General features: G+C 33.1%; 1 long non-coding RNA gene and 1 pseudogene across 1 annotated transcript; one reads left to right on the forward strand and one right to left on the reverse strand.

The window, feature by feature from the left end:
- Nucleotides 1-7,435: 7,435 nt before the first annotated feature.
- Nucleotides 7,436-9,060, forward strand: LOC140675946 (uncharacterized; annotated as a pseudogene).
- Nucleotides 9,061-10,762: 1,702 nt separating this feature from the next.
- Nucleotides 10,763-14,727, reverse strand: LOC140675941 (uncharacterized). The gene is made up of 3 exons (XR_012048501.1): nt 13,672-14,727; nt 11,658-11,860; nt 10,763-10,956 (listed from the first exon to the last, which is right to left on the reverse strand). It is a non-coding gene; the product is annotated as an uncharacterized lncRNA (long non-coding RNA).
- Between the last annotated feature and the right edge of the window lie 1,992 nt (nt 14,728-16,719).

The raw sequence follows: 16,719 nt of genomic DNA on the forward strand, positions 1-16,719 counted from the left end.
CTTTATATGACACCTCACCACACAGTGCTGAACCTGCAAAGAACCGTACTCTTATTAACATATATATATTACATAAGAGCAATAACAATTTTAATAATCTTTTCTTATTACATGAATAGACGCATCAACGATATTTATGAAAAATAAATCATATTACAACAGTTGATTTTCTCTAAAGGAAAGAGATATCTACATTCAATATAAATCCAAATCATTTAAATTTCATAATTTAACTTTGTTCTTCATATTAAAGCAGTCATTAATTAATGAGAAATTTGCTCTTACATTATATACAAGTCGTAAATTAAAACTTTCAAAATCAGTATATATTTGGAATTGCTGCGACGGTGAATTCTACCATACAACAACAGTAAGTACGTAATCTCTCATAATTACTATCACAAACCACCTTAATCCTTATCCCAATTCTAATATAATTGAAAATTTGTCAAATTAATCACAATCTATTTATAATTTCAAAAATTGAAATTTTCCAATCATAATTATTGCTCCAACTTAAAATTGAATAAATTCAGAACTATTGCAGATATAATTTTAGAATTTTATTTTTTTTTATTTTTTTTTTTCTTTCTTTCATCTTTAATTGACTCGAGTGTCACTGTGCGTCACGTTCATTGCATACGCGATAACTGTCATGGTGTCATGGAGTTCCTAGAACTTCCTCAGCCTCTCGTTAGTGCCGAGTGAATTGTATTCTGACCAGACTATATCAAATATACAATAATGAGATTCAACACGTTTGCTTAACATTCCTAATCATTTTCAAATACATATGCCATAAATTTATTCTTTTTATTTCCAACTTTCTTAATTTCTTTTCTTATCAAATAGAATAAAATAAATGAGGCCTCAGACAATTGATTCTGAATTTCAACAAAATCCTTTTGTTGACCCTGAAGTCATATTAGAAACTTTAATCCAATTTATAGAAGAAAATAAAAAAAACATTATTTACAATTTAGATAATATCATAAAAGAGTTTTTAAATCAAGCCTCTATTATCATCACTGATCAGTAAAAAAATTCCCCGATTTATTAATTCCTAGTACACATTGATCCTGCTCTCGGCGGAGCCCTGGGTATAGCCGATTTAGACAGATTACCAAAAAAACTAAATAGAGAGCAACCCTGTTATTGACACCTAGGTAGACGATAACAGTGGGTCACAGCACGTGACAAGAGCATCAGACAAGCGCGAACTGTCCTTTAAACCAAAATCCGTCTCAGTTAGAAGAAATATTTTTTGAAACGCCGCCAGAACGTGCGAAACTTACCTTACAACTCCTAAGATTGGAACATTTAAATGAGGAAGAAAAGACTAATCTTAAAACATTAGTCTCCAATAATCTAGACAGATTCCACTTGCCCGACGATAAGCTAGGAACCACACACGTGACTCACCACTCCATTTACACTACAGACGACTTTCCAATCCACACCAAATACCGGTTTCCTCCCATGCACAAAGAAGAAATAGATAAACAAGTTACTAAATTACTGAGAGACGACATGATAGAATGTTCACTCTCACCTTATAATTCACCAGTATGGATAGTTCCTAAGAAACCCGACTCATCTGGAAATAAAAAATGGAGAATGGTTATTGATTACCGCACTCTAAATGAAAAAACAATAGAAGACGCTTACCCTCTTCCTAATATAACCGACATACTTGATCAATTAGGAAGCGCTAAATATTTTTCCGTTCTTGACCTCGCTTCAGGATTCCACCAGATACCCATGAATCCAAATGACGCTTCTAAAATAGCATTCTCCACCCCTTACGGCCATTATCAATTTAAACGAATGCCTTTTGGACTGAAAAATGCCCCTGCAACAAAGATTAATGGATAATGTCCTATCTGGGTTACAAGGTAATGAACTTTTCGTTTACATGGACGATATAGTTATTTATGCACGATCTTTAAAAGAACATGAAGTGAAATTTAACAAACTAATGAAAAAATTGCGCGAAGCTAATTTAAAATTACAATCCGATAAATGTGAATTTATTGACGGCGTACGACCTGACCCCACAAAGGTCACAGCTGTACATAATTTTCCTCCCCCCAAAAATCCTAAAAACATAAAACAATTTCTCGGATTAGTTGAATACTATCGGCGATTTATCCCAAATTTCTCAAAAATTGCTAAACCTTTAACTGATTTGCTTAAGAAAAACAACTGTTTCAAATGGCAAAAAATCAAGAATACGCTTTTAATAATCTCAAAGAACAATTATGTACCAAACCAATATTACAATATCCCGATTTTAGCAAACCCTTTAATTTAACTACCGATGCATCCGGATATGCAATCGGCAGAGTATTAAGTCAGGGACCAATCGGAAAAGATCTTCCCATCGCATATACATCAAGAGTACTTAATAAAGCAGAACAAAATTACTCAACTATCGAAAAGGAATGTTTAGCAATGGTATACTGTACAAACCATTTTAGACTTTATTTATACGGTACTAAATTTATTATCGTGACAGACCACAAACCACTAGTATGGCTACATTCTATTAAAGATCCTTCTTCGAGACTTTTAAAATGGAGAATTAAATTAGCTGAATATGATTACAATATACAATATAAAAAGGGAACACTAAATAACAATGCCGATGCACTATCTAGAAACCCAACCGTTAAAATCTTACCTTTTAAGAAAACTTATCCTCTTCCTCCAGACCCTGATTCCGATTCTGATGAATCTTTATTCTCAGCCCGTCAACTCCTGATTCAAACCAATGTAGAAATTAACCCCCATAATCCTTCACCTGTGACCGAAGAGGAAATAAACGAAGATACCTCCTTGTTAACACACGTAGATATACCTGTAACGGAACCCCTAACTATTGAAGAATATAATAGTGACGAAAATGAAAGCGTAATTAGTAATGAAGACCTGGAAACAAGTAGCAAAGAAAGTGACGATGAATTAATATCCGCTGACAATGTACCCTACGTGGAAGTACCTACCAAGCATAAAGTCAAAGCCCGAATAAGCCGAGATAGATTGCTAAAACATAATGATAACTATATAATTTTTATAACATTGAAAGGTGAACCTCTCGATAACGGAGCAAAAGAACTACAGGAAGCCAACCTTTTACCCATGTATAAGGATATAACTTATGAAAGGGCAAAAATAAATACAACACGCTCAAAAACTCTAATATCATTACCCCTAAAACTTAACCACCGCACTTTAATAGAACCAGATAATATAAAAAACTGTATCAAATCATTGCTGGATGTCGTACAAGAATTGCAATTAGAATCCATTTCAATTAAGAAAACTAATTTTTTTGACAATGTCCCATGGGCTTATGTAGAATCACAATTAATTAAACATATAAATGACACAAATATTTGCATAACTATATGTAAAGACCTTATTCAAACGCCAAATATAGAAGAAAGATCTTCCCTTATCCGTGAATATCATGACTCAGTAATTGGCGGCCACAAAGGAATAACTAAAACCTATAACAGATTAAGATCTTATTATTATTGGAATACGATGAAAAAAGACATTCAAAATTTTATTCGAAATTGTCGGACTTGTCAATTAAAAAAATTAACAAGAATAAAAACAAAATAACCAATGATAATAACCGACACTCCCGGATCAGCTTTCGACAAAATATCAACATTGGGTAATGGACATTGTAGGTCCATTACCCATATCCGATAACGGAAATATTTATATACTCACGATACAAGATTTATTAACAAAATATTCAGTCGCGGTGCCCTTAAAAGAAGCCACGTCATTAACCATAGCCGACGCCTTTACGAAAAATTTTATTTGTATTTATGGAGCTCCCCAAGCCATTCTAACCGATCAAGGATCCAATTTCCTAACTGCCTTGATGAAGAACTTAGCTTAAAAAAATTCAGAATTAAACAATACCGCACAACTGCTTATCACCCCCAGTCTAACGGATCGATAGAAAGATCTCATCACGTTTTAACGGAATATTTAAAAACACAAATTAATAAAGACTCGAACTGGGATAATCATATCGCTTTAGCCACGTTTTCATATAATACAAGTATACATGAAAGCACAAAATTTTCCCCTTTTGGACTAATTTTCGGAAAAATAGCGCGATTACCTTCGTCTAATACTATTATAGAAGAAAATATAGACCCTACATACACTGAATATTTAACAAACCTATTCAATCGATTGCATGACACGTAAGAAGAAGCACAACAAAACTTAATACAATCTAAAACCAAAAGCAAATATTATTATGACAAACGTATTCATGTATGAGAATTTAAACCAGGAGATTATGTATTTTTATTAAAAGAACCAAATAAAGGTAAATTTTCAGACCAATATATTGGACCTTTTGAAATACTTGAAATACTACCAAAAAACAATATTAAAATTTTATTCAAAAATACTACAAAGATTGTCCACGCGGACAAATTGAAAATCACTCATATAGAGCCAGAATGAAATACATTAAGTCTAAATTTTTGGTTTCAGATGTGTTGGCATCGCCAACGACCAACAATAAATCCCATATACAAATCGTTACCTGCTTTCTCACAAGTACAACAGCGATTAGACATTACATGGTGCGTTAGAGCTATCGGATTTTCCCATATCAAACGTGGAAATCTGATTTGTACAGAATGCTACCACTTTTTACCTTCTGAATATTATAGATGGTTTTATAAATATTTTAAATGCCATTATCTTATAATCACAAGTTATTATGAGCCAATAATATGCAAAATATGTAAGGTACCTTTAGTCACATTAGATTATTAAGAGAATGCCCTCTATGTCATGATACATATTTTTCTTACTTAACAAATTTAGAAGATGAGGAACAAACTGATACAGAAGAATCTGTGTTAGTTCGTATACATGGATACTTTGAATAAATAAAAACCGGTCAATTTCCCTTTCTGCACTACCCTTTTTCTCTTTATAGAATGAACTCGCAAGGTCAATCTACAGGGCTACAATTCAGCACAGCATTACAGCCTAATACCGACCTATTCTCATTACTATCGATCACATGATGCACTAAATCCCTTGGGTACCGACACATAGCCTCAGGATTCGCATACTGTACTCAATGTTATAGCCTTTTCCAACCGCAATATCAAAGTCAATACGAATGGATAGTGTCACACCACATGATTTCTGGTGAACGGTTTCGCGAAATCATTTGTGCACGTTGCAACGCCAATATCACAATAACCAGACTTATGTACCAATGCAATGAGTGCCTTCTAAAATATTTAGAATTTTTGTTAAACTGCGATGAGAGACACATCGACCTTAATACTATCCCTAATTCACTCATATTACACATGAGCGGTTCTCGATACTATTAGTACCCTAATAAAAGAATATAAGATGTGTCACTCGTCACAGAATTCCCCAACCCCTTCACAATCACACTCCTCATTTCGTTCTGCAGAAGCGCTTCAGAGACTATATATAGTACAATGTATCAAAACACGCTTTTATAAAAAAATAGATAATATGCATGTCATTTTATGCCCTAGATGCTACGATACATTGCTTTTGGAATCCGTAAAGCCTTACTACGAAGAATTCAAGAAACACCATTGTGTAGATGGCACAAGATTTAATAGAAGTAAATGCTACATTTGTGAAAATTACCTAGAAACAATTCGACCTATAGTTCATTGCAATCCATGTGCCAATCGATATCTTGAATTCATCATCGAAATAGAACAACAATACCATAATATTTATGATTATGAAGACCCCGTGATACTAATAATAAATGATGATTAAAAATAAAACATAAAAATAAATTAATACATAAAGAATATATACTATACAATAAGGGTAATAATTATAAGATTACAATCATAAATTAGAACGTAATAAGTTTTATCATCCCATTAATAGAACGTACTTAGACATATACATATACTTTAATATAAATATATATACATGTATTTTTCTTTCAGTGAATGAATCCACTTTTGGAAGAAATCGCTGACTTGGTCATTCAACTCTTGTTAATACATATATATATATCCATATAGTTATTATAAATCATTAAAAATGTGTAGACCCAAGCCATATAAATTTAAACCCCATTTTCTTTTAACTCATTGTCACGGTCTTTTTATTTATAAGTGCTATAAGGCTTTATATATTAAGGCAGAAGGAAAAAGATATTGCTCTAGTTGTTTCGCACAAATCCAGGGCAATTACCGTACGTTTTTTATTGTTAAATTTCACGGAATAAGTAATCGAACATTTGAAACGGAACAGTGCCTTATTTGTAGAACTGATTTACTGAGGAATACATCCATTAAAAACTGCACAATCTGCTTTATAGATTACTTAGCAATATGTATAATATTAAGAGAAAGGGGGTTTGATCCTAACAATATTAAGGAAATATTATATGACAGTATCACTAAAGATACTATCAAATTAACAATATATGACGACACTGATGAAATGGAAAATTAAGAAAAAACATATATATATATATATATATAAAAAAAAAAATTACTCACTTTTTATGTATTATTCAATATTATCACCCAAAACAAATTTCCATTGCTTTACTCGGGTCCGACTGTACCAAAACAACCTTTATAAAGGTATTAATGTTAGCAGCTAAACAGATATACATATATAAATATATATATAAGAAATACAAACATACATATATAAGTAAACACATTAATATGAACATACTATAAGATCACATTATACGTAAGCTTTAAATTAAGAAAATATATATATATATATATATATATATATATATATATATCACGATCTGCATATCTTTTCAGTAGAAGAATCCACTCCTTGGAGGGATTGCAGATCTGAGCTTGGCCTGGTCGCAAGGTTTTTATTAATAGTCACATTTATATACACCACACATATATATATATTCGCAATAAGTCACGAAAATCAATAAAAATGTATAGGCCGAAACCTTATAAACCAAAACTGCATTATTTTCTAACACACTGCCCCGGATTCTTTACTTTTCAATGCTATAAAACGTATCATGTTAAGGCTGAGGAAAATAGATACTGTGTAACTTGCTTCCGATTAATTATGGGCAGATTTCAAACATATGAAATTATAAAATTCCACGGCATATTCAGTGATAAATTCGAAGAGAAAAAATGTCATAATTGTGGAAATGACATAGTCGAAAACACTTCAATTAAAAATTGCACTATTTGCTTTATAGATTATTTAATAATATGTATTGTATTAAGAAACAAAGGACATGATCCCTGTAACATAGCAGAACTCTTATATGACTGTATTGATAAAAAAATAATGACTATAACAATGTATGATACAACAAATGAAACAGAAATCTGAAAACATGTAAACAATAAACTCTGATTTCTTTACTTACAGAATGATGTATCATTTAATATTGTTAATTACTACGCAAACCTCCCTTGCTCTTCTCGGGTTTGATTGCGGCAGGCGGCATTTAAATATAACCTCGATATCGCTGTTGGATGTTGGAGAGTGCAACCTTCCGCATAAAATTCCTAACTCCACGGAAACTTATATCCAACTCCTGCAGCTTTCCGACTATAATCATGCGTATATAATGCAATGCAAAGTTGAACTTTCAAGAATAATATATTATTGTGGCATGCATTCACACGTTTCTGTCGTACATAATGGACGAGCCGATTATATGCATGAAACCGGACATGCACAGTGCACAAGAATGTTTCGTGACGGTACTCTTTCACTTGGAGCGAGAGTCTTAATCGACGGGATCCGAGTCAATCAGACTTCCTCCTATAGTATCACCATGGCTGGAAGCATAAGCAACGATGGAAAATGTAAGGGCACGCAGTACTCCGACTTCTATGGAACGTGGGACGACGTTGTCGTGCAAGCAGTCGCAAAAATATCTTTGAAGACAGCTTATGTCCCCGTTAAGCTAAACACAGGGAAGATAATGTTAAAATCAGGAACAATCTGTACACTTAGCGAAGGATCAAAATCCTGCAAACATTGACTCAGAAGATGGATATACTTACTGGGAACCAATGCCTACCTCTTCATGCAATTTTCATCAATATGATGTATTGTACGAAGGACCTGCAACCAAAACTACAGACGACAACAGCGCAGGGAAGTCACCCATCGTGTATAGTCTGACAACACAAAACATAACCTTCGCACTGACAAAGACCCGGAAACAGCCATTGTGCGGATATACTCTTCTTCGTACAGAGCATCCCAAGCTTTTCATCCTGGAAACAAAGAAGGGAGATGTTTTCGCGGAAGGAGGAACAATTCCAATCGATAACCTCGACATCTTTGCATATATGAATTCAAAATTCGTATATGTCGAAAAACATATAAGACATCAAATGACATCTCTTTATCATAATGTTATTCAACAAAGATGCGAGTTAGAAAAGAACGTAATAACTAACACCTTATCAATCGCCACCTTACAGCCTGATGAGTTTGCTCATCGATTAATGAAAGGACCAGGATTCATGGCTGTCACAGCTGGAGAAGCAGTACATGTAGTAAAATATATTCCTGTTGACGCCACAGTCAGAAGAACAAAGGAATGCTACTCTGAACTTCCTGTAACGGTAAGAAATACTTCATTATTTCTAACGCCAAAATCTAGAGTGCTCACAAAATTTGGCACTCAAAAGGAATGTAGCTTCGAACTACCAACACTCTATCGCATAGACGATACATGGATTCAACTTACTCCCGATCCACAAGTCAGACAATTACCTCCACAACGATTACATCCGATGACCTCCTTGAGTTGGAAATATCTCACTCCAGGCCCATTGGCGATTAGTGGAATATACACTGAAAAAGATAGAGAAGCTACGAGATCACATAATGTTTCCTGCTGAGAAACCAGCGCTTCTCAACTTCGTAGCTCGTGGGATGACAGGACAAGCAGTTGTACCAGGAGAAGTCTCATTATACAGCCTGTTGGACAAAAAGGCACTCCAAAAAATAGCCTCAAATACCGCCTCAAGGATATAGAGCGGATTCGTAACAGCGACAGCCGGAATTCTCGGAGTATTTATAGTCATAAGAGTTATTAAGTTGACTATCGACACGGCAATCCATGGTTATGCACTACACACCGTATATGGATGCAGTCTGCACCTGCTGGGCGCCGTATGGAGTTCCCTCACACATCTTTTACTTCATCTGGCACGAGGACTCGTAAATCGGCGAAAGCTACAACCGGAAGAAGGACAATCTCCCCCAGGGCAGACGGAATCCTTTTTAGCAACACCAAAAGACGAACACACTATTAACAACACCACAGCGGTAAACACGACCACCCCTATCCCCACTGTCTATACCGATCTACGCGAACGATTAAATGATATAGAACAAATCCCTACGAAAAACATCGGGAATTCGTTCTTAAATAAGAGGGGGGGATGTGACGTCCCGCCAAAAATAAAATTTTCAAAAACACAAATATACTGTTCAATTATAAAATGTACGCTATATATATATACAATTCGGCATATTACCAAATGCTTGCTTATACAAAATCATAATTAAGTAATATTGTCCTTAATGAATATAAAAATTAATCATACAATCATAGTTATTCAATTATATTATATTAAATATTAATTAAAAATTAAAGTCAAAGTCTCTTACGGTTATATATATATATATATATATATATATATATATATATATATATATATATATATATTCTAAATATATATATTTTTATATATTTATATTGATAAATATAAATTTTAAACAAATTAACTTCTCACAAAATTAGACCAAACTTATCAAACTAGATGTAAAAATCACCTATTCTCAAAAGGACAACCAGTAGTTAAATACATATAAAAACGACGCACTGACGATACTCGAATAAAATACATTTATCCGTATACATATATATATAAAACATATATATATATGTACAAAATATATAAATACTACCGATATTAATCCGCGTCCACTAAAAATGTAAATTTATATGGAAGATTTATTTTTTTTTTTTACAAAGCAATGGTTGTTGGAACTAAAATTAAAAATCTTATATATATATCTTATATACTGGGTGTCAAAAGGGTATTATCAAAATTAAAATTAAATATTTGCTCAAGAGTTAACTTTCGCAGCTGAATAAAATCAATATTAGAAAAACAAAAGCACCATATGTCAAAATAAATTCAATAAAATATACTAGAAATAAGAATATAGTCTCCCATATAAATATTTTCAAACATGTAAAATTAATCAATAAAACAAATGTGATGCAACGAGAGAGAAAGTATTCAAAATTCTTATAAGTAATATTATGTTGAGGAATAAAATATATATAACATAATAGTCATTAAATCTCTCTCGCTGCAATACGAATAAGTCTTAGCGTTGTATGAAAAATCGATAATTAATATGACGCACGCGATAACAGCGACACAAAGACTCATGAAATCACATATAATCAAGTAGCCTAAACATCCTGACGATCAGCGAAGAAGCTTCTTCTTAATCTAATATATAAACCAATACTTGATTACCATTTTAGTTGAAGCAAGTGATTATAAAGAAATCGCTTGAGTATAATCGCGAGAGCTTCCTCGAAATATAACAACGGATACTTGTTATAAAGTTCGTATCATCTTATCGAAATTGATATCGAAGAACTCACTCGGTTCCAATAACTCCAGAGGAGGAGACTTCCTTCTCCAAACCAAAGTCCATCTCCATACGAACAAGATCAACCAACCAGAAGGAACTTGAGTCCTTCTGATAACTAGTGGAAGGAGAGATTGAGAGTGGGGACGAACCTCAGGAGTCAGTTGAGCGTATGAACTGCAAACAGTCGTAATTCAGGAGTCGTGAAGAAGTCGTCCTAAGTTGTAGAATCTCTGAGTCTTTGTTCGCTGCGTCCTAAAATATAATTCAACTTAGCTTTACTGACTACTACTTTGTGTCGTCAAGGTAGAGTCTTTAAATATTTTAAGATTTTTCTACTCCGCGACTCATTTTAAATTAACTTAGATTTAATACTATATTACCATTGATACCTTTAATTTCAATACAGTGCGGATGTACCTCTCGTTTTAATTAATAACATTATTATAGCAACTTATATACTTGCAACTTTGTAAAATTATTTTGATATTTGAAATATACCAGCTAATTCTTGCATTACTTTAAGTGAATTGTTAGATCCAGTGTTCCTACATTTCCGAGCCAACATTTACTATAAACAATTAGATATTATACAAATTATTACTACAATATTAACTAAATATCAAAGCCATTAGAATTTTATCATTTACTCTATCTGGATAAAGCGATAGCGAATCCCGAGCCTGGGAAAGAGCAAAGTGACGTGCCCCTCGTTACAGTTCAGGCAGAGCTGAGACTTAGTCGATGAGCCGTCTGGGCGTCGTTTAATCCAGATTATTAACAAATGTTAATCTCGCAAAATAAAAAATAATTTACGATAATTTATAGTAGATGCCTGGTACTCGCCGCGCCGGTAAAAGGTACAAACAGTTACGCGCCGCTTTACGCCAACAACGGCAACTTCAAAAACAAATTAATGCTTTTAATCAAATAACTGGAAATAGTGAAGAACTTACTATAGATATACCAAATAATCAAAGGATCGTTGTTGAACTCTTTGAGTGGCCGCAGGCTTTAGAGCCAGTTGACATTGTCAGCACCCGAAGAACCTTCGAGTTCATTGGATGGCCTGGACCACTGGCGCAGATTGAACTATTTCTTCCTGAGATCTCTGTTGCAGACATTCTGTCACGTGCTGTGACCCACTGTTATCGTCTACCTAGGTGTCAATAACAGGGTTACTCTCTATTTAGTTTTTTGGATGATCTGTCTAAATCGGCTATACCCAGGGCTCCGCCGAGAGCAGGATCAATGTGTACTAGGAATTAATAAATCGGGGAATTTTTTTACTGATCAGGAATGATGATAATAGAGGCTTGATTTAAAAAATTTTTTATGATATTATCTAAATTGTAAATAATGTTTTCTTTGTTTTCTTCTATAAATTGGATTAAAGTTTCTAATATGACTTCAGGGTCAACGAAGAGATTTTGTTGAAATTCAGAATCAGTTGTCTGAGGCCTCATTTATTTTATTTTATTTGATAAGAAAAATTAAGAAAGTTGAAAATAAAGCGATTAAATTTATGACATATGTATTTGAAAATGATTAAGAATGTTAAGCAAACGCGTTGAATTCCGTTATTGTATGTTTGATATAGTCTGGTGGTCAGAATACAATTCACTCGGCACCAACGAGAAGCTGAGGAAGTTCTAAGAACTCCATGACACCATGACAATTATCGCGTATGCAATGAACGTGACGCACAATGACACTCGAGTCAATTAAAGATGAAAGAGAAAAAAAAAAAAGAAATATAAAATTCTAAAATTATATCTGCAATAGTTCTGAATTTATTCAATTTTAAGTTGGAGCAATAATTATGATTAGAAAATTTCAGTTTTGAAATTATAAATAGATTGTGATTAATTTTCAATTATATTAGAATTGGGATAAGGATTAAGGTGGTTTGTGATAGTAATTATGAGGGATTACGTACTTACTGTTGTTGTATGGTAGAATTCACCGTCGCAGCAATTCCAAATATATACTGATTTTGAAAGTTTTAATTTACGACTTGTATAATGTAAGAGCAAATTTCTCATTAATTAATGACTGCTTTAATATGAAGAACAAAGTTAAATTGTGAAATTTAAATGATTTGGATTTATATTCCTTAAGAGAAAGTCAACTGTTGTAATATGATTTTATTTTTCATGAATTTCGTTGATGCATCTATTCATGTAATAAGAAAAGATTATTAAAATTGTTATTGCTCATATATATATATATATATATATATATATATATATATATTAATAAGAGTATGGTTCTTTGCAGGTTCAGCACTGTGTAGTGAGGTATCATATAAAGAAATGTACACTGGAATATGGTGTGGTGGAGGCCAGCGATATAATTTATTGTTTCAAAATCACTGTCTCCGATGGAAAATAGGAAGAAGAGATTAAGCAAGGGATGCTCCGTTATTTTTATTATTAAATTAAGTATAACGAGTAGTTAATTCTCTTACATTGATAGATCGATTATTTAATTTCATTCTAAATTTGCAAATTTCTTGATAGTATAGTATTTTAACTTTATAATTCTTGAGAGTAATATCAGAATGTGAGTCAATTTGTAATTTTATAAGAGTCAATAGCCTGAACTGTGAGTTATTCAAAAGAGTGAGATATATATATATATATATATATCTTGTATGTATGTCTAGTTAACTGTAGAAAATTTTTATTTCGGAGCTTGAAGGTGGAACAGTTTATTGCATTAGTCGTAAAAGCATATGTCTAGATTGTAATTATAATTGTTTTGCAAAATTGAAGTCGTTAAAGTAATATGATGTCATATAAATGTCAAGCACGATGTGTTATAAATAGTGGTTCAATTCGGAATTCTTTTCTTTTTTATTATATTTTGTTGGAATATGAGTGCGTTTTCTTTTTTATTAAAATAGTAATATTTTTCTTGATTGATCATATACGCATGTGTGTGTATGTATTTAAAATAGTGACTTACCTTTATTAATGTCTCTAGTTTTGCTGATTTTCCTGAGCCTTTTCCTCATACGTCGTGGATCTCCCTCAGGGATGTCAGTGGTAGAGGTTGAGTCAGGATGCAGCTTGATTTCAACCAAAGGTCCGGGCCAGCCAATAAATTCAAAGGTTCTTCGCGAGATGGGAACTTCGATTGAGTTAGATGCAGGAAGCTGATCAAAAAGTTCTACGACAATCCTTTGATTGTCCGGTACGTTAATTGAATTGTCTTTTTCTACTTGGCTGAAGCCGTTATCACTGTTCGAAATTTGTTTCTGTCGACGTAAAGCGGCACGTAGTTGTCTATGTCGTTTACCGGCGCGACGAGAACCAGGCATTTACTATAAATTATAATCAAAATTTTATTCTAATTTGAAAAGTTATTCATTTCAGTTTGACAATCTGGATCAAGCGACATTCAAGCAGCTCATCGACTAAGTCTCAGCTCTGCTCGAACTAACACGAGGGGCACGTCACTCTGCTCTATCCCCAGGCACGGGTCTCGCTAACGCTCAAGATCCAGACGTACTTTAAATATTTAATCGATATTAAATTAAATATAGTAAATACTGATTGGGAGTGAAGGAACACTGTATTAAAATAATGAACTTGTGAATATTTCGAAATAAGCGACTATGTATTTTAAAAGCTTGAAGATTTTACAAAGATTGCAAGTAATGATTATTACAAATGTTGGTGTAAAAAGGTACAACCGCACTGTACCAGAAATTGGAAATTAATTAACAATAAAGTAATAATTCTTAATTATAATGTAAAGTGAGTCGAAGCTCTAAATTATAATACAAGACGAGTCGCGAAGACGAGAAAGTAAAGTATTATTAAAGATCTACCTTGACGACACAAAGTAGCTGACGAAAATTAAGTTAAAATTGATTTTAGGACGCAGTGAATGTATAAAGACACAGAGACGACTTTTCACGACTTCGGACTAACGTTTCGGAGAGATGTTGAAGTGACTTATTAGGTTGATGAGTTGTTGGCGACTGTTCACTTCGGATGTTATAATGCGACTCACTTCGTCCGCAAGCTCGACTGACGTTCTGCGGTCCGTCCCCACTTTCGGGTCACCTCCCTCTAGGCGTCCGGTGGATCCAAGACTTCCGGGATTGGCTACTCGTTTGGTGGAGATGGATTCTAGATCTTGGTGAGGGAACTCTCCGCCTTCGAAGACGTCAGAAGCGGTGAGCTCTTCTTAATCTTAAGTTGATATTCAGCGATGAATATCAAAAGGCACGTTGTTATAATATTTAGTTTCGTCGAGTCTCTGCGTCAATAGATAAGAATAATATTCGGTTTCATCGGGTCTCTGCGTCAAGAGATAAGAATAATATTCGATTTCACTGAGTCTTTCTGCGTCAAGAGATAAGAATAATATTCGATTTCACTGAGTCTTTCTCGCCGTCGCCTATTGCGTCATCATGCGAATGAAAGGCTCTTTGTATTATAAAATAATTTCGCACTCTTATATTATAATTCTTTTTACAGCAAGAGAGACTTATTAATTTAACTATAACAAGAGTTAATATTCATTCTCAAAATTATTATGTCTCATCATTAATATTTCTTTTCTTTTCACTTATTAATTTATGCTTTTATATTTAAATTTCCTTTAATTTTCTCTTTTGTTGTATCACATATTTTATATTGACATATCTGCTTTTATTATAGTATCCATATGGAAGATTTAATTAATGCAATTTGGTACTGTTATTTTAATTTATAATTCCTTTCTATCGTGATTCCTTATGGTTTAGCATAGGAGACTAGCTCTCCTTTACGTATATATATGTATAATATTACACACACAATAATCTTAAAGTGTCAATTGTTAGCTGCTCATAGAGCATTTCCAGGAGATGCCACGTGGAGGCCAATTGACACATAACTCGGAATTCTTTATAATATGAACATAATAGTTGCTAAAATAAAAAAATGTAAATATTTTGCACCTACAATTAATATATAAAAGAAGTAAAAAATTATATTTTAATTTTAAAAAATTTCGAGTTAACTGTCTCCCATTTTATTCGATCCGTCATAAGGCCGCGAATTTTTACATATTTTTTACTCGTTCCGCATTAAATGCCGCAAGTAAAAGTAAAATAAGTCGGATCGTACCGCTCGAAGAGCCGCGATCGTTTTACTCGTTCCGCATTAAATGCCGCAAGTAAATGTAAAATAAGTCGGATCGTACCGCTCGAAGAGCCGCGATCTATTTATATATGTAATGATGATTTTACATATGTTTTATGTTCTTCAGTTTTTGATATTTTATCTTTATTCCTTTTGATCTTTTAGATATTATATTTATTTCTTCTCTTCCTCCATTGTTATTTTTTGTAATTGCATATATCTTGACTCTTAATATAAAGTCTAACATTTGAATTCTATATGGATAACACTCATTATTCTGGTTAAACCAATCTTCATCAGCATGCTGGACGTGCTTTACACAAATCTTAAAGAGCTTTTTCTTTACATCTTTAAAATGCCAATACGTCTTGTAACTTAAATTTATTGCTTCAAGTTGTAGAGTAATAATCTTCAAAAATGAATCTGTTGGCCTTGATAGCCATTCTATTTCAGGATCATCTTCGTCTTGATGTTCATATTCACGTAGCTGAATATAGATTTCATTGTCGTTTAATTCTTCCATCGGTGTTTTCAAATTTTTTTCACGGCAGCTGTCGCACTTTGTATTCTTGTAACCGTAACGAGCAATATATCCTGCGAAATATGAAATTGCATTTTTTTCATATGCCTCTGAATTTAAGTTGTTCTCCTTGTTGGTCTTTGTTATTTCATCCGAAGAGTCGGAATTTTGTTCTGAATGTTTAATAATTTCTTCAAAGGCTGTCGCAATGATATTATCAGAGTCGTCATCCATTTCAGTTAAACAAATAAATTCTTCTTGTAATGGAATATTGTTGTTTTCTATTTCATCATGAACTACCGGTTTACCATCCGTCAATGAAAACGTTTCTTGACAAGTTACATTTCCTCTGTCGCT

The sequence above is a fragment of the Anoplolepis gracilipes genome, unplaced genomic scaffold (genome assembly GCF_047496725.1).
Source record: "Anoplolepis gracilipes unplaced genomic scaffold, ASM4749672v1 Contig22, whole genome shotgun sequence".
In the NCBI taxonomy this organism is placed as follows: Eukaryota; Metazoa; Arthropoda; class Insecta; order Hymenoptera; family Formicidae; genus Anoplolepis; species Anoplolepis gracilipes.